At 49.8% G+C, this 25596-nt stretch overlaps 1 protein-coding gene across 2 annotated transcripts in view; it reads left to right on the top strand.

Annotated features, from left to right (window-relative positions):
* BICRA (BRD4 interacting chromatin remodeling complex associated protein) overlaps positions 1-25596 on the top strand; it is a 95609-nt gene that overhangs the window by 38903 nt on the left and 31110 nt on the right. For both annotated transcript variants that reach the window (XM_023182391.3, XM_023182390.2), the window contains exon 2: positions 23859-23960. The gene's annotated coding sequence lies outside the window, so the exon portion shown is untranslated. The remainder of the gene's footprint in view (positions 1-23858; positions 23961-25596) is intronic.

Below are 25596 nucleotides of genomic sequence, written 5' to 3'. Positions count from 1 at the left end.
ACCACACACACACCACACGCACACCACACACACAACCACACACACACATACACACACATACACACCACACACACACACCACACACACACACCACACACACACACACGGCTGAAACACCATGCTTAAGAACATTTCTCCCCTGTGTTTTACTTTTTGAGCCTTAGCCCTGGGATTTGAGAATAACAGCTACTCCTGAGAGTACTTCCCTAGCACATCCTGGGAGCTCAGGTCGTGCACTTCACCCGTATTAATTCGTTTGAATCCTCCTGATAGTCCCTTGAAGGTGAGACGGTTACTATCAGAAGTGGAAACTGAGACACAGTGAGGTGAAGTAACTCGAGGATTCCTCCAGAAAAGTGTAAAATATGCTCATTTCATCTAGCAATTATAAAGTAACACTCTCACACACAGTTACTCCTTTTTTTAACAGCTTTATTGAGATATAATTCACATACCATACAGTTCACCCATGTAAATCGTTCACCACAGTTTATAGTGTGTTTGCAGAGTTATAGCCATCACCATAATCTATTATAGAACATTTTCATCACCTCAGAAAGAAACCCTGCATCCCTTAGCCATCATCCCCACTCCTTCTCCCCCTCCCAGCCTCCAGCAACCACAAATCTACTTTCTAGCTCTGTGAATTTGCCTATTTTGGACATTTCGTGGAAACACACTCTTACACGACATGGCCTTTTGTGCCTGGCTTCTTTCACTCAGCATGATGTTGTCAGGGTCCATCCATGCATGTATCAGTGTCTCATCCCTTTTCCTGACTCAGTAATATTCCATTGTATGGATAGCCCACATTTTGTTTATCCGTTCAGTTGGTGGACATTGGAGGGTTTTTTTTTTCAATTTGCACTGTTCTGAATGATGCCGTATGAATATTTGTGTGCAGGCTTTTGTGTGGACACATGTTTCCATTTCTCCTGGTGTCTGTGTGGCTGTGGAATTGCTGGGTCACAGGGTAACTGCATGTTAACCTGCTGAGACCAGCCAGACTCTTCTACTGCAGCGGCACCCTGGTGTATCGCCCAGCAATGCAGGAGGGCTCTGATTTCTCTATCATTTTGATGATTCATCCATTCTCCTGTTGATAGGATCTGGGTTGTTTCAGTTCAGGGATGCTGTGAACATTTTAGAATGTGTTTTGTGGTCCACCTCTGCCCCGTTTTTTCATCAAGTTGGGATTCCTTAGAGAGTAGCACCTGTTAGGTAACAGGTAAAAATGATCTGTGGGCTCCTCTGTCTCCTTGGCACGTGTGTGTGGCCCATGTTGCATGTTCAGGAATCCTCCTTCCTGGGTGAGGATTGGAAGCCACCATCACCTGTCTCTGTTGCTGGTTTTAGTCTTTAACCCTTGCTCTCTGGACTTGAGAAACATGCTTTTCCACGGTGCCTGTGACCCAGATGTCCACATCGTTAGTGAAGACCCTGCCACGTCCTCATCCACACTGCGTGGGGAGCCTGTCCACCATGAGGGGTGTCCTGTTGGGCTTCAGTGTCTAGATATGGAGACCGAAGTTCACAGGGGGCGGTGTCACCCCCTGGGGGGCATTTGGCATATTTGCCCTGGCATTTGGGGTTGTTTATTGGGGGTAGGGGTGCTCCTGGCATTTCCTGGGCAGGAACCACTGGTGTAGATCGACTGGATTAACTTGCTCCTGGATTGGTGTGCGGGATGGGGGGAGGGTGCGTCAGTTCTTGTGGAGCGTCTCCCTTCTCTCTGTCTCCCTGTTTTCCTGTTCCCGTCTCCCCGTCCCTCTCTCTGTCTCTGAACTGCTCGTTCCCTCCCTGCCTTCTGTGCTGATGCCCAATTTAACTGCCCACCCCCATAGATTGGGCGTCTCTGAGCCCGCAGTGGCTGTTGGGGCTGCATCCCGCCCCTGTGCCCTTTCACCTCCTCTGCTGCCTCCAGCTGGCCCATCCCTGTGGTTTCTGGTTGGCCTGTGGATGTGTCCCCGTCAGGCCTAGGTTAGGCGCCGACAGCATTACCTGTGGCCACTGAGAATCATCCTCCTTCAGGAGTCCCTGTCAGTCAGTATTTACACAAAGCGAACAAAAAGAAACCTGGAGCTCACAGCTCCTGGGGGAGCCTGGCAGGAGCTAAGATAAGTCCCATTTATGGCCTGTCAGATAGCGATCAGTGCCTGCAGGAAAGCAAGCAGGAGATGGACTGGGCGAGGGTTTTTGGTCATGGTTGGGAGCGGTGACTCACGCCTATAATCCCAGCACTTTGGGAGGCTGAGGTGGGGGCGGGGGCGGGGGCGGGGCAGGGATCACCTGAGGTCAGGAGTTCTTTTTTTTTTTTTTTTTGGAGACAGAGTCTTGCTCTGCTCTGCCGCCCAGACTGGAGTGTAGTGGGGTGATCTTGGCTCACTGCAGCCTCTGCCTCCTGAGTTCAAGTGAGCCCTGGGCTCTCCTCCCTCAGCCCCCTGAGTAGCTGGGACTACAGGCGTGCGCCACCATGCCAGGCTAATTTTTTTTTTTTTTTTGAGATGGAGTCTCACTCTGTTGCCCAGGCTGGAGTGCAGTGGTGCGAACTCGGCTCACTGCAAGCTCCGCCTCCCAGGTTCACGCCATTCTCTTGCTTCAGCCTCCCAAGTAGCTGGGACTACAGGTGCCTGCCACCGCCGGCTAATTTTTTGTATTTTTAGTAGAGGCGGGGTTTCACTGCGTTGGCCAGGCTGGTCTCGAACTCCTGACCTCAAGTGATCCATCTGCCTTGGCCTCCCAAAGTGCTCTGATTACAGGCATGAGCCACTGTGCCTGGCCTGTACATTATTAATATTATTGTTAATATTTTCATTTATTTGTGAGCACTGTTATATGCCCTCTGTATCTTTTGTGAGGATTAATTTAGTTAAAAGTTGATCTCATAATATATAAGTCAGCATAATCAGAAATTCAAACAGGAACGTATTGACAAGCAAAGGAATGTTACTGTCTCTGCCTGGAAGATCTTGTGTCCTTCCTGGAGAAACCTCACTTCCCCACTCACCTGCCACTTTCTGCTCAGTGTCAATGTATTGATTACCTGTCCAACAGAATCTATTTTATCTCTGAGGTTAGGGAATTAGTAGAACTTGATATCCTACTAGTGGAATAAAACAGAGTCCAGGAGGAGAACCAGGCACATGAAGACATGGTATGAGGTCGATATGGCCAATGGTCAGATTTGTGGGGAAACGAGGGACTCATAATAAACAGAGGTAGGGATCAAAAGTAAAAAGGTCATCCACAGGTGGAAGGAGATGAAATCAGATCTCTACCTTACACTGCAAAGCAAACCCCAAGATTTTTGAGTACTCAAAGTCAAATATAACCTTGGAAGCTGCTTAGGCTTTGGGGTAGGGACAGATTCTGAAGTGAGATTTAGGTTAGTGTAAAAAGTAATCAGACTTTTTGCCATTAAGTGCAAAAGTAATTGCAGTTTTTGCTATTACTTTTTTTTTGAGACAGAGTCTCTGTCGCCCAAACTGGAGTACAGTGGCACAATCTCAGCTCACTGCCACCTCCACCTCCGGAGCTCAAACGATTCTCCTGCCTCAGCTTCCCGAGTAGCTGGGATTACAGGTGCATGCCACCATGCCTGAATAATTTTTTTTTTTTAAGGTCTTGCTCTGTCACCTAGGCTGGAGTGCAGCGGTGCAATCTCAGCTCACTGCAACACTCCGCCAGCCGGGTTCGAATGATTTTCCTGCCTCAGCCTTTCAAGTAGCTGGGATTACAGCTACCAGCCACCACGCCTGGCTAGTTTTTTGTATTTTTCGTAGAGGCGGGGTTTCACTATGTTGGCCAGGCTGGTCTCAAACTCCTGACCTCGTGATCTTCCCGCCTCAGCCTCCCAAATTACAGGGCTGAGCCACAGCACCTGACCAATTTTTGTATTCTTAGTAGAGACAGGATTTCACCATGTTGACCAGGCTGGTCTCGAACTCCTGACCTCAAGTGATCCACCCACCTTGGCCTCCCAAAGTGCTGGGATTAGAGGCGTGAGCCACCGTGCCCGGCCGGTTTTTGCCATTACTTTTAATGGCAAAAGGCGCAATTATTTTTGCACCAACCTAATATAAGAGGTGTTGCTCTTAGAGGGAGGTGTGGAGGTCTTGCCTGTGGCTGCCACTTCAGTATTTCTCTCCTTCTCTGAGGCTCTGGGCAGCCCTCCCTGCTGTGCCCTGGGTTGGGGTTGGGGTCGTCTCCTCTCTTAATAAGGTGATCAGTAGCTTTGGGACCAGTAGAATGCATTAGAGGGGAATGGGCTTCCCTGAAGAGGGCAGTAGATGAGAGGAAGGAGCATGTATGAGGGCTTGTGTGCACCACACATCCTGACACCATCCGTCTGACCCGCACAGTCTGACACCATCTGCCTGGCCCACCCATCTTGACACCATCCGCCTGGCCCGCCCAGCCTTCTCAAATGCTGGAGGGCTCTCTGCTCTGCTGTTCCCCTACACCTCTTGGCCAATCCATCTGCAAACCCTCTTGCTCTGCTGTTATGTCCAGAATTTGACTGTGCCTCATCCCTTCTCCTGTCACCATGTCTCCTGCCTGGACCATTACCGTCGCCTCCTCTCTGTGCTTCCATCATCACCTTCTGCAGTCTGTTCTCCACTCCGCAGCCAGAAGGAACCTGTGAACACCCAAGTCAGGTCATGTCCCTGTCCTGTCTGGAGCCCTCCCGCGGCCCGGGGCTCACCTGGAATAAAAGCTGAAGTCCTCGCCCTCGTTGTGTGACCTCGCGTCTCCCGTGTGTCTACTCATGCTCATGCCCTTGTCGCTGCTCGTGGCCCCTGAGGCACCCATGTGATTCTGCCTCAGGACCATTGCATGTCCTCCTCCTCCTTCCTGGAGCCCCCTCTCCTGGGGTGGCCACATTGCTGCTCCCCTTACCTCCTGCACATCCTGCATGTACCCCAGCCCTCCCCAGCCCATTCTTGGCGTCCTTGCCTTCATCTTCTCTTTGGGATGCTGTCTCTAGGTTCGGGATCTGACTCCTGCCAGTAGAACGTGAGCTCCTCGAGAGCAGGGATGACTTCCTCACTCCCAGCACCATCAGGAGAGCGTTTGGCTTCTCTTTGTGGGGCAGTAGGGATCAGTAGGGAGCGCTAAGAAGGGGAACAGCACGACCTCAAATAAAATAGGTCGCTCTGGCCGCCAAGTGGGGAACGGAGTTTAGAAGCGGGAGGCCAGTTAGAAGTCCCTGCTGCCCTCCAGGCAGCGAGCACGAGAGGGTTGGGCAGACGATGCTCATTCCAGGACCTAGAGAAGGGTGGGCTGGAGTTATATAAGAGACAGGAGGAATGGTGGCATCTTGGAGCCAACCAGCGTTGGCTGATTCCCACAGACGGCCCCACTCCTGGCTCTGATGCGGCTGCAAACCCACAGCTTGCCCGGGACCTGCTTTAGGACAGGAACGTTTGAACCGCACCAGGTCAGCATCTGAAGGTGTTTGCTCTAAGACCCAGGCCTGTGACTCTGCCAGCCCAAACCCCTGCCAGGTCCCGGGCAGATGTCGGCCTGCTGTCACTTCTCTGGACTCTAAGGCTTTTCTGCCTGTGTGGCATGTGAGAAAAATGGGGGAGTGATTAGGAAGGCTCATGCAGAATCCAGGTAAAAAACTTTCTGGCATGGAAGGGTGGAGGCGAGGAAGGTCATCTGGAGTATTTTTTTTTGAGACAAGGTCACCCAGGCTGGAGTGCAATGGTACGACCATGGCTCACTGCAGCCTCGACCTCCCAGGCTCAAGCAATCCTCCTGCCTCAGCCTCCTGAGTAGTTGGGATCAGAGGCATGTGCCACCACACCCAGCTATTTAAACTAATTTTTTTTGTAGAGAACAGGTTCTTACTATGCTGCCCAGGCCGATCTCAAACTCCTGGGCCCAAGCGATCCTGCTCTCTTGGCTCCCAAAGTGCTGGGATTACAAGTGTCAGCCACTGCGCCTGGCCTGTCCAGACTTTGTGTAGACATCAGCAATCAGGCAGTGGGGCATCTTGGAAAGCAGCCAAGGCTTTGATGTCCATGAAACCCAGGTTCTAATCTCATTGCTTCTTACTACTTAGTGGCTTTTTAGCTTGTGTGCATTCAGCTGCAAGTAATAGTTGACCGCTGATGGCTTAAATACTCTCTTATTTTTTTCAACAAATATTTCTAAATTTAGTTTTTGAGATGGCTAATTCACAAAGCTGAAAAAGCAAACATTATTTTGAAAACTATGCAGTGGAACGCCTCCTATCCCTGTTCCCATCTGCCAGGTCCCTTCATAGTTAGTCAGTGTATTTAGTGTCATACAGACCCTTCCTGAAGTTCTTTAGGCATTGAAAAGCATTCAGAATATGTATCATTTCTCCTTCACCCTTTTCTTAATCAGATGGTGACGTTTTAAACATGCCACACTGCATTTTACTTTTCCATGTAGCAATAGTTTGGGAGATCTTTCCCTGTCTTTCCCTATCAGTACACAGAGAACATCCTCGTTGTTTTTTTTTTTTTTTTTTAGACAGGATCTCGTGCTGTCCCCCAGGCTGGAGTGCACGATCTCAGCTCACTGCAACCTCCACCCTCAGTGGCTCAAGCAATCCTCCCCCCTCAGTCTCCCCAGTAGCTGGGATTATAGGCACACACCACCACACCGGGCTAATTTTTATATTTTAGTAGAGACGGGGTTTCATCATGTTGGCCTGGCTGGTCTGGAACTCCTGACCTCAAGTGATCCTCCTGCCTTGGCCTCCCAAAGTGCTGGGATTACAGGCATGAGCCACTGTGCCTGGCCTCATTCTTTTTTTTTTTTTTTTTTTCAATGACATCTTTATTGACATATAATTCACATACCATAAAATGCACCCATCTAAAGTGTAGCAATTCAGTGGTTTTCAGTATATTCATAGCGTTGTGCAGACATCACCACAATCCATTTTAGAACATTTTCATCATCTCAAGAAGAAACCGTACCCATGAGCAGCCTCTTTGAATTTCTCCCTCCCCGCAGTCCTTAGCAACCATGCATCTACTTTCCATCTCTCTGGGTTTGCCTATTCTGGACATTTTGCATAAATGGAATCATGGAATATATGGCCTTTGTGCCTGGCTCCCTTCACTCGGCGTCATGCATTCCAGGTTCATGCGTGTTGGAGCGTGTGCCAGTGTTTCCTTCCTTCCTTATGGCGCAGTAATAGACTGTGATATGGATACACCACATCTATTTATCCGTTCATCCACGGACGGGCGTTTGGGTCTTTTCCACCTTTTGCCTCTTGCAAGTAAAGGAGCTGCAGTGTTCACAGGCCAGTCTTTGTTTTGTTTTGAAACCGAGTTTCGCTCTTGTTGCCCAGGCTGGAGGGCAGCGGTGCAATCTCAGCTCACTGCAACCTGTGCCTCCCAGGTTCAAGCGACTCTCCTGCCTCAGCCTCCCGAGTAGCTGGGACTATAAGTGTGAGCCACCGCACCCAGCCTCGGGCCAGTTTTTGTGTGGACATATGTTTTCGCCTCTCTTGGGTCTATAAGTAGGAGTGGAATTGCTGGGTCACGTGGCAACTCTATGTTTAACTTTTGGAGGAACTGCCAGGCGGGTTTCCACAGCAGCTGCACCCTTTGACAGTCCCACCAACAGTGAGTGAGGGTTCATGTTCCGCCACACCCTCACGAACACTTGCCCTTGTCTGTCTCCTTGATTGGAGCTATCCTAATGGATGCGAAATGGTATCCTGTGGTTCTGATGTGCACTTCCTTGGTGGCCAATGATGTTGGGTATCTTCTCATGGCCATTTGTATACCTCTTTCTTTTTTGTCCAGCTGCATACTATTCCCCTGTTTAGAGAAACTAGTTTATTTAACCCATTTACTACTGCAATAGTCCTGCCCAAGTAATTAAAAAAAAAAAAAAAACTTTTTTTTTTTTTTTTTTTTGAGACGGAGTCTCGCTCTGTCGCCCAGGCTGGAGTGCAGTGGCATGATCTCGGCTCACTGCAAGCTCTGCCTCCCAGGGTCACGCCATTCTCCTGCCTCAGCCTCCCGAGTAGCTGGGACTACAGGCGCCCACCACCTCACCCGGCTAGTTTTTTTTGTATTTTATAGTAGAGACGGAGTTTCACCATGTTAGCCAGGATGGTCTCGATCTCCTGACCTCGTGATCCGCCCATCTCGGCCTCCCAAAGTGCTGGGATTACAGGCTTGAGCCACTGCACCCGGCCTCAAATCAATCTGTTTACTATTGATGGCCAGTGGGTTGTTTCCAGTATCTTGCTATTATTATTTATTTTTATTTTTATTTTTATTTTTTTGAGACGGAGTCTCACTCTGTCACCCAGGCTGGAGTGCAGTGGCGTGATCTTGGCTCACTGCAAGCTCCACCTCCCGGGTTCACACCATTCTCCCACCTCAGCCTCCCGAGTAGCTGGGACTACACAGGCACCCGCCACCGTCTTGCTATTATTAATAAAAACATAACTGTAAGGCCAGGGCATGGTGGCTCATGTCTGTAATCCCAGCACTTTGGGAGGCTGAAGTGGGAAGATTACTTGAGCCCAGGAGTTCAAGACCAGCCTGGGCAACATAGCAAGACTCCATCTCTGTGGGGGAAAAAAAACACACACACACACAACAACACACCTGTTAAAGGCCCTGACTGTATACTTTTCGTCATGTCATTGGCACCTGCAGGATATGTTCCTGTAAGTGAAGTCGGGCAGAGGGTGAATGCGTCTTGATCTTGACGGGTATCGTCCTGTGCAGTGGGTCCTCATTATCCCAGGATACCAAATTTGCAGATTCATCTAATCGCGAGCGCTTGCTCATAACCCCAAAATCAATAACACACCATGCTATTCCCATCATTTACGGACACTCACAGAATAGCAAAAAATTTGAGTCACCTGGTGCACACATCCCCAGCCGCAGTCAAGCAATGCCACTCCCTGCTTTCTTATTATATCTCTTACTATAAACAAGTGCCCTTTTTGTAGTCTAGTTAGTGCCATGTTTTCTACGTTTTCGTGCTTTGTGATTTTGCTGTTTAAAATGTCCCCAGTTTGGCCAGGCATGGTGGCTCACGCCTGTAATCCCAGCGCTTTGGGCGGCCAAAGCGGATGGATCACCTGAGGTCAGGAATTTGAGACCAGCCTGGCCAACATGGCGAAACCCTGTCTCTACTAAAAATACAAAAGTAGCCGGGTGTGGTGGTGCATGCCTGTAGTCCCAGCTACTTGGGAGGCTGAAGGAGGAGATTCACTTGAATCTGGGAGGTGGAGGTTGCAGTGAGCAAAGATCACGCTACCTGGGCAACAGGTACTCCAGCCTGGGCAGCAAGAGCAAAACTCCGTCTCAAAAAAAAAAAATTAATAAAATGTCCCCAGTTTAAGACGGGTGCAGTGGCTCATGCCTGTAATCCCAGCACTTTGGGAGGCTGAGGCGGGTGGATCACCTGAAGTCAGGAATTCGAGACCAGTCTGACCAACACGGTGAAACCCTGTCTCTACTAAAAATACAAAAAAAATGAGCTGGGCGTGGTGGCGGGTACCTGTACTCGGAAGGCTGAGACAGGAGAATCCCTTGAACCTGGGAGTTGGAGGTTACAGTGAGCCGAGATCACACCACTACTGCACTCCAGTCTGGGTGTCAGAGGGAGACTCTGTCTCAAAAAAAAAAAAAAAAAAAACAGTCCCCGGTTTAGTGCTGAAGTGCTGTCTAACATTTCTAAACCCAGGAAAGCTGTAATGTGAGACAGGCGTGGTAGCTCATGCCTGTAACCCCAGCACTTTGGGAGGCCAGGGTGGGAGAATCACTTGAGCCCAGGAAGTCGAGACCAGCCTGGGGAACATGGTGAGATCCTGTCTCGACACATACACACACACACACACACACGCACACACACACGCACACACATGCACACACACACATACAATAAATAGATAAATAAATAAATAAATTTAAAGATTAACTAAGGGTGGTGGCGCCCACCTGGGAGGATCACATGAGCCTGGAAGGTCAAGGCTGCCATGAGTTCTCTTCACACCACTGCACTCCAGCCTGGGCAACAGTGAGACCCTGTCTCAAAAAAACAAAAATAAGAAGGCTGTGATGTGCCTTTCAGAGAAAATACACATATTAGAGAAACTTCATTCAGGCACAAGTTAGGGTGCTGCTGATGTGAGTAAGGCTCAATGTTAGTGAATCAAAAAATATACATTAAATAAGGTGCCTTCAAACAGAAACACACATAAGCCAAAGTTATATATTGGTTGATGAAGGCATTGTGGCCAGAGGCTTTCAGGAACCTAACTTTGTATTTCCCCCAGGAGACATGGCTAATGTCTAAGTATTTGCTAATCCAGTGTTCACAGTCACTTTATAGATTCTGTAATATAGAACACAGCCACCTGGAATAATGACCAATTGCACAGGGAATTTTTTTCTACATGTTGGTGGTGCTTGCTTTACTGGGATCTAATTTATGTGCAGTAAAATGCACAAATCTTAAGTGCATAGTTTGATGAGTTTTGACAAATACTACCTGTATAAGCATCACTCAGATCTAGCTAGAAAACACGTCTATCATCTGAGAAGGCTCTCTCATAGCCTTTCCCAGACATTCCTGCATCCCTCCCTTGAAGTGGCCACATGTCGGATTTTTTTCCCCTACTATAAATCAGTTCCAGGTGTTCTAGATTTTTTTTTTTTTTTTTTTTTTTTTTTTAGACGGAGTCTCGCTCTGTCGCCCAAACTGGAGTGCAGAGAGGCGATCTCGGCTCACCGCAACCTCTGCCTCCTGGGTTCAAGAGATTCTCCTGCCTCAGCCTCCCAAGTAGCTGGGACTACAGGTACCCACCACCACGCCCAGATAATTTTTTGTATTTTTAGTAGAGACGGGGTTTCACCATGTTAGCCAGGATGGTCTTGATCTCCTGACCTAGTGATCCACCTGCCTTGGCCTCCCAAAGTGCTGGGATTATAGGCCTGAGCCACCCTGCCGGGCCGATGTTCTAGATCTTTACACAAGTGGACTAATGATTCCTTTGCTCAGCATGATCCATTTAAGACTCATTTGTGTTGTTGCATGTAGAAGTCCTTCATTCCCTTTTACTGCCAAGCTGTATTCTGTTGTGTGGATGTAACAATGTATCCATTTACCTGTTGATGGCTGTCTGTGCTGTTTACATTTACGGGCTTTTATGAATAAGACTGCTGTGAAAATTTTAGTACAGGTGCTTTTGTGGATATACTTTTCACCTCTCTTGAGTAAATACCTTGGCATGACATTTGCTGGGTCATAGAGTTGGTATATGTTTAACTTTACTTAATCCAGGCTTTAATTCTCTTCTGGGACAAGATGTCTAGGAGAAGGCCATTCCAGGGATGTTTGGCAGCTGAGATTGTCAGGCCAGTAGGTCAGTGTCCCTCTGATACTCTCTTTCTCTTTTTTTTTTCCCCTGAGTCTGTTTGCTAAGGAACCTCTGATTCTCTTGACCTTCCCCTCAGGAATGCATAATGGCTGCTGCGGCACTGGTCATTGTCATTATATTCATAGCAGTCTTTCTTTTTTTTTTGAAACGGAGTCTTGCTCTGTCACCCAGGCTGGAGTTCAGTGGCGCGATCTCGGCTCACTGCAAGCTCTGCCTCCCGGGTTCACGCCATTCTCCTGCCTCAGCCTCCCGAGTAGCTGGGACTACAGGCGCCCGCCACCTCGTCCGGCTAGTTTTTTGTATTTTTTAGTAGAGACGGGGTTTCACCGTGTAGACCAGGATGGTCTTGATCTCCTGACCTCGTGATCCACCCGTCTCGGCCTCCCAAAGTGCTGGGATGACAGGCTTGAGCCACCGCGCCTGGCCTATAGCAGTCTTTCAAGCAAAAAGAAGGAGCAGGAGCAAACAGTCTTCCCAAGACAAGATTCTGCCTTTTTAGCCAAATGTGAAAACTTTCCCACATCCATTCTGAGCCGCAAGGGAGTCCGAGGAAGAAAGTTTCTGACTAAGGAGCAGGGATCTTCACTCACTATGGTCTGTCTTCTGTTGACCAGGATGCTGGTGTTGCAAGTGTTTACCAGACCCTGGGCAACTTTTAAATTAGCCCTCCCGAGCCTCAGAGAAGACTTGGTGGGACTACTTGGTCAGGGGCCTGGACCTTGACCAGGAGCTGGTGGCTTGTGTTTGATACAAGAACAAGAACCCTAGAAGGAAAACTAAAGAGACAGAAGCTTCTAGGCCGGGCGTGGTGGTTCATGCCTGTAATCCCAACACTTTGGGGGAGGCTGAGGCGGGCAGATCACTTGAGGTCAGGAGTTCGCCAGGCGTGGTGGCAGGTGCCTGTAATCCCAGTGACTTGGGCGGCTGAGGCGGGAGGATCGCTTGAGCCCGGGATGCAGAGTTTGCAGTGAGCTAAAATCATGCCACTGCCCTCAAGAGGGGGGAAAAAAAGGAAATTTGTTCCAAAAAAAAAAAAAAAAAAAGAAGCTTCTAGAACAGTGGTTCACAGAGTGTAGTCTGTGCCAGCAGCATCAGCATTACCTGGGAACTTGTTAGAAATGCAGAGTCTCAGGCCGCACCAAGACCTGCTGATTCCCAGATTCCCAAATCTGTATTAGGAGCCAGTGGTCTACAAACCCATGTGCACATCTTGGGGAACGTTTGTTTCCCTTTTGCTTCTCTTAGCTGCATTTTTTTCCCTGAATGCGAAGCCTGCTTCATTGCCTGATGACCTGTGTCCGGTGAACATAATCATTTCTTTTGTATTCCCATCACCCACCCCGAATGCCTGTGCTTCACCCTCTCCCAGGGTTTTTCCTGTTTCTCATAAGCCAGCATTGAGAAAAATCCAAACCCTTTTGAGATACCTGGTTTTCTTGGCAAGGCTGCAGCTTTATAGCTGTATTTAGAACAGCGTCAAATGGTAAAAAGGGAAAAGAGAAGACGCACAAAACGTTTCTAGTTTGTAACTACCTGTATAAAATAGGCTTTTAGGAGCTAGACATCAGTCGCTTTATGAGCAATCTAAGCTTCATGGGGCCCACTTTATTTGGTTAAACTAATTCAATGATTTTAGAGCTCTAAAGGTCACTAAAAATAAAGATGGCGTAGATTTTAATTGCTCTTCAAATTGCTGTTTCTCTGTCTTTCTCAACAGGGGTGGAGGTGGGTGAAGAATCAACATTTTTTTCCCCTGTTTTCCTTTTCTAGCTTTGAAATAGATACATCATGCAAGAGGCTACATATCCAGGGTCCAGCCAGCTCTTACAGGGCTTTTGCATGCAATTGAAAACGGTGCTTGTCCGAGAGGACATGACTCTGTGTGTGTCATTTGTATGAAATGGGAAAGGGGACTCCTTTCTCCATCATGGCAGGAGCCATGATCATGGCTCCCTGCAGCCTCAACCTCCCAGGGTCAAGCAATCCTCACACCTCAGCTACCCAAGTAGCTGGGACCACAGGTACACACTAGCACACCTGGCTAATTTGTAAAATTTTTTGTAGAGATGGGGTCTCACTGTGTTGCCCAGGCTACATATATATGTTCTGTACCCTTCTCTGGGGCTCATAGGTGTGAGCAGAACCTGGACTGGACTTGATGCCCCACTTGCCCCTTTGGATTCCTTTGTGCAGTGAACAACCTGTGCAGCTGTACATGGTGGTGCATACAAACACACACACACGTTTTCTTCTCTTTTCTTTTTCTTTTTTTGAGACAGGGTCTCCTTCTGTCACCCAGGCTGTAATGCAGTGGCATGATCATGGCTCCCTGCAGCCTCAACCTCCCAGGCTCAAGCAATCCTCACACCTCAGCTACCCAAGTAGCTGGGACCACAGGTGCACACTAGCACACCTGGCTAATTTGTAAAATTTTTTGTAGAGATGGGGTCTCACTGTGTTGCCCAGGCCACATATATATGTTCTGTACTCAGCACATATTATATGCCTCTGTGTCTTAGAAACTTACGTGTACATTAGTTTCCCATTGTTGCCATAACAAATACTACAGATGCGGGATCTTAAAACCGAAAGCTATTCTCGTATAGTTCCAGAGGCCCTAAGTCCAAAATCAGGGTGTTAGCAGGGCCACTGGGATGGTCAGAGCTGTGCTCCCTTGGGAGGCTCTAGGGAGGAGCCTAGAGCCTTCTTCGCCTGGTCCAGCCCCTGGAGCTCTAGGTGGTCCTTGGCTCGTAGCCACGAGACACTAAGCTTTGCCTCCTTCTTTACATGGCCTTCTGCTCTTCTGTGACTTCTCCTTTGCTGTTAAGAGGACATTTATCATGGGATTTTGAGCCTACCCAGATAATCCAGGACAGTCTCATCTCAAAATTGTTAATCTAATTGTATCTACAAAGAACCTTTTTTCCAAATAAGGATGGCCACATCCACAGGTTCTGGGATGTTTACATATTTTTTGTGGTGGGGGCCACCATTCAACTCACTACAAACACCTTGGAAATACATCCTAAGAGCTTAACTTCTTGGCATCATAGCATGTTAAGTCCATGTACCAGGTGAACACATCACTCATTTGTCTCTCTGACCAAGGTGCACGGGAATGACTCATTCAAGGCATTTCAGGACAACGAAAGGGGTAGAGGACCTGGCCTGGGTGACTGGCGGAGGTGGGGAACCTGTCACAGTACACCCCTGCTACTGGCGGGGGGGAGGGGGAGATGGCCAGGCTGGCACCCATCATGTAGTTCCCACGGGCTTAGGAGTCTCAGCTGGGTTCAAGTTCTCGCTCTTGGGTGACCTTGGACAAGTACCCAACCCTCTGGCCTCAGTCTCCTCATCTGTGTAATGGGCATGAGGATAATGGCATCTGCTTTATAGGGTTGCTGTGAGAATGAAATGAAGTAAGACGAAGCATTTAGTAAGCACTCAGCCAACTTGGCGGGGGTGACGAAGATGATGAAGTCAGAGGTGGCCATAGTCAAGGGCTCGTGGGACAGAATCTGACCCAGTCAAACACCCAGACTCCCAAACACCAGGGCTCGTAGCCACGTGGCCCAGGCAGAGGTTGGACTCATAGTTTGGGCAGGTCCAGCCGGTGGCCAGTGAGGAAGGGGGTTGGCTGGGAGGAGCAGAGGCCAGAGGGAGCCGGGCCTGGGAGGAGGGCTTTCTATGGTTGGTTGGACATGGCATCTCGGTGTCCAGCGCAGGGAAGGCATATAGAAGGAGCCGAGGCTGCTTGGGCAACATTTATTTACTAATCGGTAGGGAAGCTTTTAAGTATTTTAATGGCAGGAGCAGCCAGATGTGAAGAAGCCAAATGTGAACCCAGGCTGGGTGATGAAGAAACGGTAGGGCCTAGATTTGGGCCAGAATAGTGGTCATGGACAGGAGGGTACTGATTGGAGAGATTTGGGAGGTGGGAGGGATAAAACTTGGATGAGTCAGGTGTGGGGTCAAACTTGGTTCCTAGTCCCCAGAGAGAGCTGTATCAGTGAGCTGTCACTATATAACACACAGCCCTGGCCGGGCACAGTGACTTATGTCTGTAATCCCAGCACTTTGGGAGGTCAGAATGGGAGGATCACTTGAGCCCAGGCATTTGAGACCTGCCTGGGCTGCATAGTTAATTTGTCTACAAAAAATTAACCAGGCGTGGTGGCGTGCGCCTGTAGTCCCAGCTCTTCGGGAAGCTAAGGTGGGAGGATCCCTGGAGCCCAGGAAGTCAAGGCTGCAGTGAGCTGTGATTGCACCACTGCAGTCCACCCTGGGCAACAGACCGAAACCCTGACTTAGAAAATCAAAACAATAATAAACAGAGAAAGGAAAACCATGATCCCAACGGTTAGAATTTGGACTGGGCGTAGCTCAGTGCTTCTAGCCTGAGCTGGGTGTCTGTAGTCAGCTGTTGGGCAGCTGGTGACTCTGCGTCTAGGGCTTGGCTGGCTGTTGGCTGGGGTGATGGGGTGATGGGCACGTGGCTCTCATCCTCTTGCAGGCCAGCCTGGGCCTCTTCACCTGGCAGCTGGGCAAAGAGTGGAAGTCTGCCAGGCTCAGAATCACACACCGTCGGCCAGGCGCAGTGGCTCATGCCTGTAATCCCAGCACTTTGGGAGGCCAAGGCGGGTGGATAATGAGGTCAGGAGTTCGAGACCAGCCTGACCAACATGGTGAAACCCTGTCTCTATTAAAAATACAAAAACTAGGTGGGTGTGGTCGCATGCACCTGTAATCCCAGCTAATCAGGAAGCTGAGGCAGGAGAATCGCTTGAACGCAGGAAGTGGAGGTTGCAGTGAGCTGAGATTGTGCCACTGCACTCCAGCCTGAGTGACAAAGCAAGACTCCATCTCAAAAAACGAGTCACACACCATCACTTTTACCACATGCTGTTGGCCAGAGCAAGTCAAGAAGCCAGCCCAGGGTCAAGGGTTGAAGTCATAGACCCCACTTCTTAATAGGAGGAGCTACAAAGAGTGTGGGGCAAGGGAGGAGAATTTCTGGCCACTTTGCGATCAACCATAGTGGCCTGCCTTTGTTTCAAATCCTCTTTCCACCAGCCCTCTCCTATTTCGTTTGACCTGTCTTCTTTTTTTTTTGAGACGGAGTCTCGCTCTGTCACCCAGGCTGGAGTGCAGTGGCTGGATCCTGGCTCACTGCAAGCTCCGCCTCCCGGGTTTACGCCATTCTCCTGCCTCAGCCTCCCGAGTAGCGGCCTCTCTTCTTAATCAGTGACCCACAAAGAGCAGCCCTTGACCCATGTAAGAGGCCTTGCCGTGGGCTGCAAAGATAATCCAGAAATGGAAGCTCTTTTGCATCAGGTTGTATTTGTCTGCAAATAATGGGAAACCAAATAATGGCTTAAACCATAAGGATTAACAAGTTTGGAGGCGGGCAGCCCATGAAAAGTTATTAATACAGTCAGGCCGGTGCGGTGGCTCACGCCTGAAATCCCAGTACTTTGGGAGGCCGAGGTGGGCGGATCACTAGAGGTCAGGAGTTTGAGACCAGCCTAGCTAACGTGGTGAACCTCGTCTCTACTAAAAACACAAAAAGTAGCTGGGCGGGGTGGTGGGCGCCTCTAATCCCAGCTACACGGGAAGCTGAGGCAGGAGAGTCACTTGAACCTGGGAGGCGGAGGTGGCAGTGAGCCAAAATCGCGCCACTGCACTTCAGCCTGGGCGACAGAGCGAGACTCTGCCTCAAAAGAAAAAAAAGGGACACGGTCTTTTTGTCAACTCCAATCAGCCATCCTCTGCTGCTGGGCTTTTCAGCCTCAGGTTTGTTGCCTCATGGTTGCAGAATGGCTGCCACAGCTCTAGTCATCTCAACTGTATTCAAAACTGGAAGCAGGAGCAAAAGACTGTCTTTCTGGAAAAACTCTGTCTTTGTATTCTGGAAGAAAAACTTTCCCTGAATCTTCCCTGAAAGTCTCACTGAGCAGAACCTGTCTGTACACTTCGGTTTTTACTATTTGCAGAACTGTGTTTACTCTAACTGAAAGAAAGGCTGGGAAAGTGAATGTCTGATAAAGGAGGTGGGAGTGCCTCTGGCTTAGTTCAATTATTTTAAGGCTATTTTGACCACAACTGACAGTCCAAAATATGTTTCTGTGTGTCGCAGTACACACACACACACACACACACACATTATTGAAACCAGTTTCTCAAATGCTCACTCTTACCATATATAGTACACGTTAATATCTTCTATTCCTTTCCATTCCATTCCATTCTTTTCCATGCTGTTTAATTATTTAAAGCAGTTCCTGGTCACAACCTGCTAATTTGATTTCACAACCTTCAAAGGCGTGACCCAGAGTTTGAGAGACTGGCCTAGAACAGTCTTTGTTTACATCTTAGCGTTGGCAAGTGTTACCCTGCACAGAGTCAGGCTTCTGTGAGCAGAGGAGGAGAGGTGGGGAAATGGTGTTTTAAAAAGCAACGGATAGACTTTGCCACATCATCTGCACTTCCTGATATCGTTCTGGAGACTTTTTATTACTGGCAAGCAACCTGAGGGTTACTCCAGTTTGTATTGGGAAATTAAAATCCGCCTGTTTGTGGAGCTTAGCCGGCCCTTTTAATTCCGTACCCTGCTAGCAGCCTGGCTTCTGCACAACTCCTGATGACAGCGCAAAACTCCGATTGCATTACAAGTGGGGGAGAAATTCACACAATTTTCTGGAAGGACACTGTGTCATTGTTGCGTCATGGCTGTTCTCTGGAGCTGGTTGTGGTTTTCAGGCCCGGCCTTTCCTGCTTTTTATAGCGTGGTGGTGAAGAGTGAGGGCTTCAGAATCACAGGGTCTGAGTTCAAATTCTGGTGCCATGGTATGACCTGGGGCAAGTGTCCCAACCACCTCCGAGTCTCCTTTTCCTGTGAGATATGCGTCAGCAGTGCTTCCGTGGGGATGGGGAGGGATCAGTGGATATGGAGTGAGCACAGGAGCTGGTACCCAGAAGCACTTAGGCAGTGCGGGCTCTTCGGGGTGTGCCAGGCAGCTTCAGCTGCATGATGCCGCAGTGACGAGTGAGCCCGGGTTGAAATGGCTCCCGGTGGCAGAGGCTGGCTTCTCGCTTGTGTGTGTGCCCTTGGTGGGTTGGCTGTAGCTCTGTCCACATGTCCGCCCGGTTCTAGGACTCAGGGGAACTATGTGATGGCTCCCAAAGCTTCTGCCCCTCACCCCCCGCCCCACCCCGCAACCTCAGTCACTGCTTCAAAAGTTTCTGATTGTGGGGGGTAGGAGAGGGGTCTCCAGCACCCCCCGGGCTGAGAACCGCCGGCTGTCCTCCCCAAGCCAGAATGGGGTCTGCTTCTGCCCTTTTGCTGTCCTTAGCAACCCCCCACCAGACACACAGTAGGTGCCTACTAAATGTACATTTCAGCAGGTTGCCTCTCGAACAAATGAAAGGATTTGTTTAATTTCCTTTGCACATTTATTCACTCATCCCACAGATATTTGTTGAGCTCCTACTGTATGCCACATGCCAGGCCAGTCCCAGCGATCTTGCAGGGGACAAACCAAGCAAAGGTTCCTGTCCTGGGGGACATTTTGGTAGAGGAGACACACAGTAAACAACCAAACCATCAGACAGATGTATGATATTTGATGTTAAAGTTTTGGTTTTATTATTATTATTTTTTGATACGGGGTCTTGTTCTGTTGCCCAGGCTGGAGTGCAGTGGCACGATCACGACTCACTGCAGCCTAGAACTCCTGGGTTCAAGCAATTCTCCTGCCTCGGTCTCCTGAGTAGCTGGGATTACAGGTGTGCAACACCATGTCTGGCTGATTTTTTTGTTTTTTTAATCTTCACGTGTGTCTTGAAAGGCTTCTTCTGCCTGTTGGGTTGAGAGCAACAAGACACCTAGCTGGCCTGGTGTGGGTGCACACAGTGCAGGTGCTGCAGCACCCCCAAAACCGCTCTCTTCCACTGCGTTTATCTCATCTGCAAAATGGGGGTAATAGCAGGTGTTTGGAAGGATTCAAAGAACCCCGGTACCTGGCTGAAGCAGGGGATCTATTAACCGTTCCAAATACACACATAGGTCACGTGTGGCAAACAGCACCAGAGTGGGGCCAGGGACTTCTGTCCAGCCTCACCGGGCTGTGGCCCAAAAGCTCTGGGAGTTGCCCCACTAGATAGCATCAACAGTGGCAGTTAAAATGATCGTGACTAGCATGCACACCGCTTACAGAGTGCTTTAGGACATGGATTAAAGATGTTCCTATGTAACAGTCCCATGGAGGATGTAGTGTTATCCTCCCCTATTTTCCAGATGGGGAAACTGAGGCACAGAGGGGATGAGTAACTTGTTTTAGGGTACATGGCTGGGAATGGGAAGTGGCAGCCCAGGGATGGGAGCCTCAGAATTGGTCAAGATGCACTTGATTCCTGCTGTGAGCGTGCGCAGGCAGCAACCCCAGCCCCTCGCCCAATTTCTTTTTGTTTTCTTTTTTTTGGAGCTCTGTCGTCCAGGCTGGAGTGCAGTGTGCAATCTCAGCTCACTGCACCCTCTGCCTCCTGGGTTCAAGCAATTCGTCTGCCTCAGCCTGCTGAGTAGCTGGGATTACAGGTGTGTGCCACCACGCCCAGCTAAGTTTTGTACTTTAGTAGAGACAAGGTTTCACCATATTGACCAGGCTGGTCTTGAACTCCTGACCTCAGTTGACCTGCCCACCCCGGCCTCCCAAAGTGCTGGCATTACAGGTGTGAACCACCACGCCCGGCCTTCTTTTCTTTTTGAAATGGAGTCTCACTCTGTCGCCCAGGCTGGAGAGCAGTGGTGCGATCTTGGTTCACCACAGCCTCGGCCTCTCTAGCTCAAGCGATTCTCCCACCTCAGCCTCCTGAGTAGCTTGGACCACAGGAGCCCACCACCACCCCCGGCCAATTTTAAATTTTTTGGTAGAGATGAGGTCTTGCTGTGTTGCCCAGGCTGGTTCTCCAACTCCTGAGCTTAAGCCATCCTCCTGCCTTGGCTAGGATTACAGGTGTGAACTACCCATGCCTCCCTCCTTTTTCATTTTTTGAAGTGAAATTTTCCTGTGTTGAAACACAGAAACCCGAGCTGTTAGATTCTGAACACTGACATAACCACAGCTTGGTCACAACACGGAACGTGTCCCTCTCCCCAGGACACTCCCGTTCATGTCTTTAATGTTGTCATTGGAATGAAAGCACACAAATACAGAATCCGCAGAGAGAGCTCTCCAGCCTCCACTTCGAAATTCACCCTCGGGACTGGTTTGCAGAAGCCCCACGGGAGCTGCACCCCCTCCTGTCTCTGATTCTGCTGGTAGGTAGGTCGTGCACAGAGCTTGGGCCACACCTACCAGAGCCCGGGAGGAGGCATGAACGGACGTGAACCCTTCGTCTTGGGAGCTCATGCACACCTCCAGGCCAGGAGCAGGGCACCCGCATTCCAGAGGAAAAGAATCCTGTGTTCCAGGGTCTTGCGACATCTGCTTTCTAGATCTTTCTGAGATCAGGACCTGAGAGGAAGAGAGAAAGCCACTTGCCACTCCTGTTCCTTCCTCCCTCTTCCATGCCAGTCCCTTTATCTCCTTTTCCAATCTGAAGCATCCCAGACATTCATAAAATGATAACAGAGACGCATACCCCCGTCACCCAGCCCCGCAATAGTGCCTGAACATTCTGCTGTGTTTGTTTCAGATCCTACGAGAGAAGTAGCAGGAGATGGTCGCCTGTGGGGTAGTGGTTAAGGGCGAGGCCTCTGCAGTGAGCCTACCTGGGCTCAAATCCCAGCCTGGGCGGGGCGCGGTGGCTCACACCTATAATCCCAGCACTTTGGGAGGCCAAGCGGGGCAGATCACCTGAGGTCAGGAGTTCAGACCAGCCTGGCTGACATAGTCAAACTGTCTCTACTAAAAATATAAAAAATTAGCTGGGCATGGTGGTGCATGCCTGTAATCCCAGCTACTCGGGAGGCTGAGGTAGGAGAATCACTTGAACCCGGAAGCAGAGGTTGCAGTGAGCCGAGATCACGTCATTGCACTCCAGTATGGGCAACAAGAGCCAAAAAAAAAAAAAAAATCCCAGCCTGACCCCTTACCAGCTACAGGATCTCGGCCAGATGACTAACCTCTCTGAGCCTATTTCCTCATCTACTGTGTAGGGATCACAGAAGCACCTACCTCTGGGGTTTTAGGGAAGGCGAATGAGTTGTACGTGCGGGGTACCTAAACCAGCACCCAGCACATAGGAGGCCCGCAATCAGTGGTTTTATTATTGTCACAGTCGGTCCTCGTTCTTCACAGATCCCGTATTTGCGAATTCACCTACTTGTGAAAATTGGTAACCCCAAAACGGTGTTGGTCATTTGCATAAGTGGGTAGAGTGGCCAGAAAAATTGAGCTGCCTGACATGCAGGTTCCCAGCTGAGGTTGGGCCCAGCAGCACTCTGATGTCTTGTTTCAGCTCAGATTGCAAAGCAGTGTCCTTTTGCAATCGATTTAGTGCCCCACATTTTTCATATCTTTGTGAGTCTTTTTTTTTTTGAGACGGAGTCTCGCTCTGTCACCCAGGCTGGAGTGCAAGTGGCATGATCTCGGCTCACTGCAAGCAGCTCCGCCTCCTGTGTTCAAGTGATTTTCGTGCCTCGGTCCCCTGAGTAGGCGCGACTACAGGCACCCGCCACCACGCCTGGCTAATTTTTTCTATTTTTAGTAGAGACTAAAGGGTTTTGCCATGTTGGCCAGGCTGGTCTCGAACTCCTGGCCTCAAGTGATTTGCCTGCCTTAGCATCCCAAAGTGCCAGGATACAGGCATGAGCCACTGCGCCTGACTGTCTTTGTGCTTCTTATTGGTGATTTCTCTGTTTAAAATGGCTCCTAGGCCGGATGCGGTGGCTCACTCCTGTAATCCCAACACTTTGGGAGGCCAAGGTGGGTGGATCACTTCAAGTCAGGAGTTTGAGACCAGCCTGGTCAATATGGTGGAACCCTGTCTCTACTTAGCCGGGTGCAGTGGCACACGCCTGTATCCCAGCTACTCGGGAGGCTGGGGCGGGAGAATTGCTTGCACCCAGGAGACGGAGGTTGCAGTGAGCCAAGATTGCATCACTGCACTCCAGCCTGGGTGACAGAGCGAGACTCACAGAGTCTCTGACAGAGCAAGACTCACAAAAAATATAAATAAATAAAATAAAATGGCTCCAAGCAGGGTGTAGAAATCTAGTGTTCCTAAGGGCAGTGAGGCTGTGATGTGCCTTCTGGAGAAAATACCTGTGTTAGAGAAGCTTCCTTCAGGTAGGAGTTATAGTCCTGTTGGCCATGAGTTCAATGTGAATGAATCAACAATATAGATGAAATAAGATGTCTTCAGACAGAAACACATATAAGTCAGGGTGATGTATTGATTGATGGGCGAAAATACTGTGGCCAGAGCCTGGCAGGAACCTAGCTTTGTATTTTCCCCAGGAGCAGTGGCTCGGTGTTCACGGTGACTTTCTAGAACCTCACTACTGCAAATAGCAAGAGTTGGCTGTATTTTGTTAGACTGAAGTACCAGTAAATGACATAGTATAATGTTATGTGCTATAGTGTATGTGCTACACATATGTAGTATATATACGGGATAATAGTATGTGTAGTGTGGTTTTGTTCGATTTAATTTTTTTATTTTTATTTTATTTTATTTTTATTTTTGAGAGGGAGTCTCGCTCTGTCGCCCAGGCTGGAGTGCAGTGGTGCAGTCTCGGCTCACTGCAAGCTCCGCCTCCCGAGTTCACGCCATTCTCCTGCCTCAGCCTCCCGAGTAGCTGGGACTACAGGCGCCCACCACCACGCATGGCTACTTTTTTGTATTTTTAGTAGAGACGGGGTTTCACTGTGTTACCCAGGATGGTCTCGATCTCCTGACCTCGTGATCCGCCTGTCTCGGCCTCCCAAAGTGCTGGGATTACAGGGGTGAGCCACTGCGCCCACCAGATTTTTTTATTTTTGAGAGAGGGTCTCATTGTCGCCCAGGCTGGAGTGTAGTGCCACTATCCTAGCTCACAGCATCCTTGACCTCCTGGGCTCAAGCAATCTTTCTGCCTCAGCCTCTCGAGTAACTGGAACTATAGGCAAGCAACCATGCCCAGCCAAAAAAATTTCTTTTTGTGGAGGCAAGGTCTTGCTGTGTTGCCTAGCCAGGTTGGTCTTGAACTCCTGGGCTACAGTGATCCTCCTGCCTCAGCCTCCACAAGTGCTGGATTTACAGGCGTGAGCCATTGCGCCAGCTATTTTGTGTGATTTTAAACATTTTAAGCTTCCCTTGAATGTCACCTTTTCAGCCTCCTGTCTCTGTTCCGTCCCCCTCCTTTGTCCATCCCTCTCCCACCTGCCTCCCATAGCTCTGTCCATCCCCGACCACGTCTTCTTCCTTTTCACTGACTTTCTCACTCACTGTCTGTCTCTCATTTTCTCCACAGCTGGCCCCCAAGAGGACCCTTTCCAAGTCCCCAGCTGGGGGCCCCGCGTAGACCTGGAGTGGACACGCCCCTCCTTCCCTTCATGATTCGTTTGTAGCGCAGGTAACCAGCGAAGCATCTCTGTTATTCCTGGAGGGGCAACCGTCTCTCATTCCACCTCCCCAGCACCACCTTGGCCCCTGGATGAGGAAGGAGCATTCCTTCCTGGAAGAGCCTGGCTAAGCAATATCTCCAGCTCTTTCTTCTCCCACCTGGGCCCCCTGGGTCATCTGGGCCATCACCCTGCCTCTGCATTAGCGCGGGCAAAATCGTTCTCCCTGCCCCTTTCCCCTTTTCTCCAGATTCTTTGCAGACCATGCCTTTGTGTGCCTTCTATGAGCGGGTTGGGGAGGGAAGGGGCTCATAGGTCATGGATCTGGTGACACAGCAGGAGGAAGCCTGGTGGGGCTGGGATATGGAGCAGGTGAGAGCACGTCCTCACCGCTTCCTAAGGCAGCAAGAGCCCTGGAGGAGCCTCCCTGGGGACAGTCCCCACAGCCATCCCCTGAGAGGGAGAGTAATTGGCATGTGGGGCTCTGGGGATGCATGTGTCTCTGTGCTGCCGGGAGGGGGATCCGTGAGCCCTGGAAAAGTGTGTGTCACATTTCTTACCCACATGCATGTTTTGGCGTGAAACATGCATGTGTCGTCAGATTTTTCACAGTGTAATTCAGCAAATGCCCCCCAACCTACGGTGGGAGGTCCCTGGCCAGGGCTCTTCATTATGTCACTGAGCACTGAGGATGGAGGACTCGGGAGTAGCACTGGGGAGGCCCCTGTTAGGGAAGTTCAGAGTATGCTGTCAGGGTGAGGGACTGTGCACCAGCTGAGGGTTCATGTAAGATTTTATATGTGAAGTTTTTGGGTGGGGATGGTGACCCATGGCAGTCGTCACGTCATCAGTGAGGTTTGGGACCCCCTACCCCAACGAAAAAAGAGGGTAAGGGAACTCCACAGTCCTGAGCTGTAAATTCCCACCATTCAGAAATCAGGTCTTCTTTTCCATTGTGTATTGTATGTGTCGTTGGGAGGAGAGGGGGGCAGAGGGTACAGGAAGCGATGAAGGGATGAGTGACTGGAAGGATGGGTCTGTGTGGGTATTTGACAGAAAGGAAGGAGGGGTGTTTGGATGGAAGCTTGGAAGAATGGAGGGATGGGTAGGTAGATGATGGAAGGATGGAGGGATGGGGAGGTAGATGGATGGAAGGATGGAGGGGTGGGTGGGTAGATGGACGGAAGGATGGAGGGATGGGTGGGTAGACTGAAGGAAGGATGGAGGGATGGGTAGGTGGAGGGAAGGATAGATGGGTAGGTAGATGGATGGAAGGATGGGTAGGTAGATGGATGGAAGGATGGAGGGATGGGTAAGTAGATGCATGGAAGGATAGAGGGATGGGTAGGTAAGTGGATGGAAGGATGTAGGGATGGGTAAGTAGACGGATGGAAGGATGGAGGGATGGGTAGATGGATGGATGGAGGGATGGGTAGATGGATGGATGGAGGGATGGGTAAGTAGATGGATGGAAGGATGGAAGGATTGGTGGGTAGATGGATGGATGGAGGGATGGGTAGGTAGATGTCTGAAAGGATAGGGGGATGGATGGGTAGATGGATGGAAGGATAGAGGGATGGGTAAGTAGATGGAAGGATGGAGGATGGGTAGGTAGATGGATGGAAGGATGGAGGATGGGTAGGTATA

Source organism: Piliocolobus tephrosceles, chromosome 21, assembly GCF_002776525.5.
Source record: "Piliocolobus tephrosceles isolate RC106 chromosome 21, ASM277652v3, whole genome shotgun sequence".
NCBI classification, from domain to species: Eukaryota; Metazoa; Chordata; class Mammalia; order Primates; family Cercopithecidae; genus Piliocolobus; species Piliocolobus tephrosceles.
This window is presented reverse-complemented; position numbering and strand designations above follow the sequence as displayed.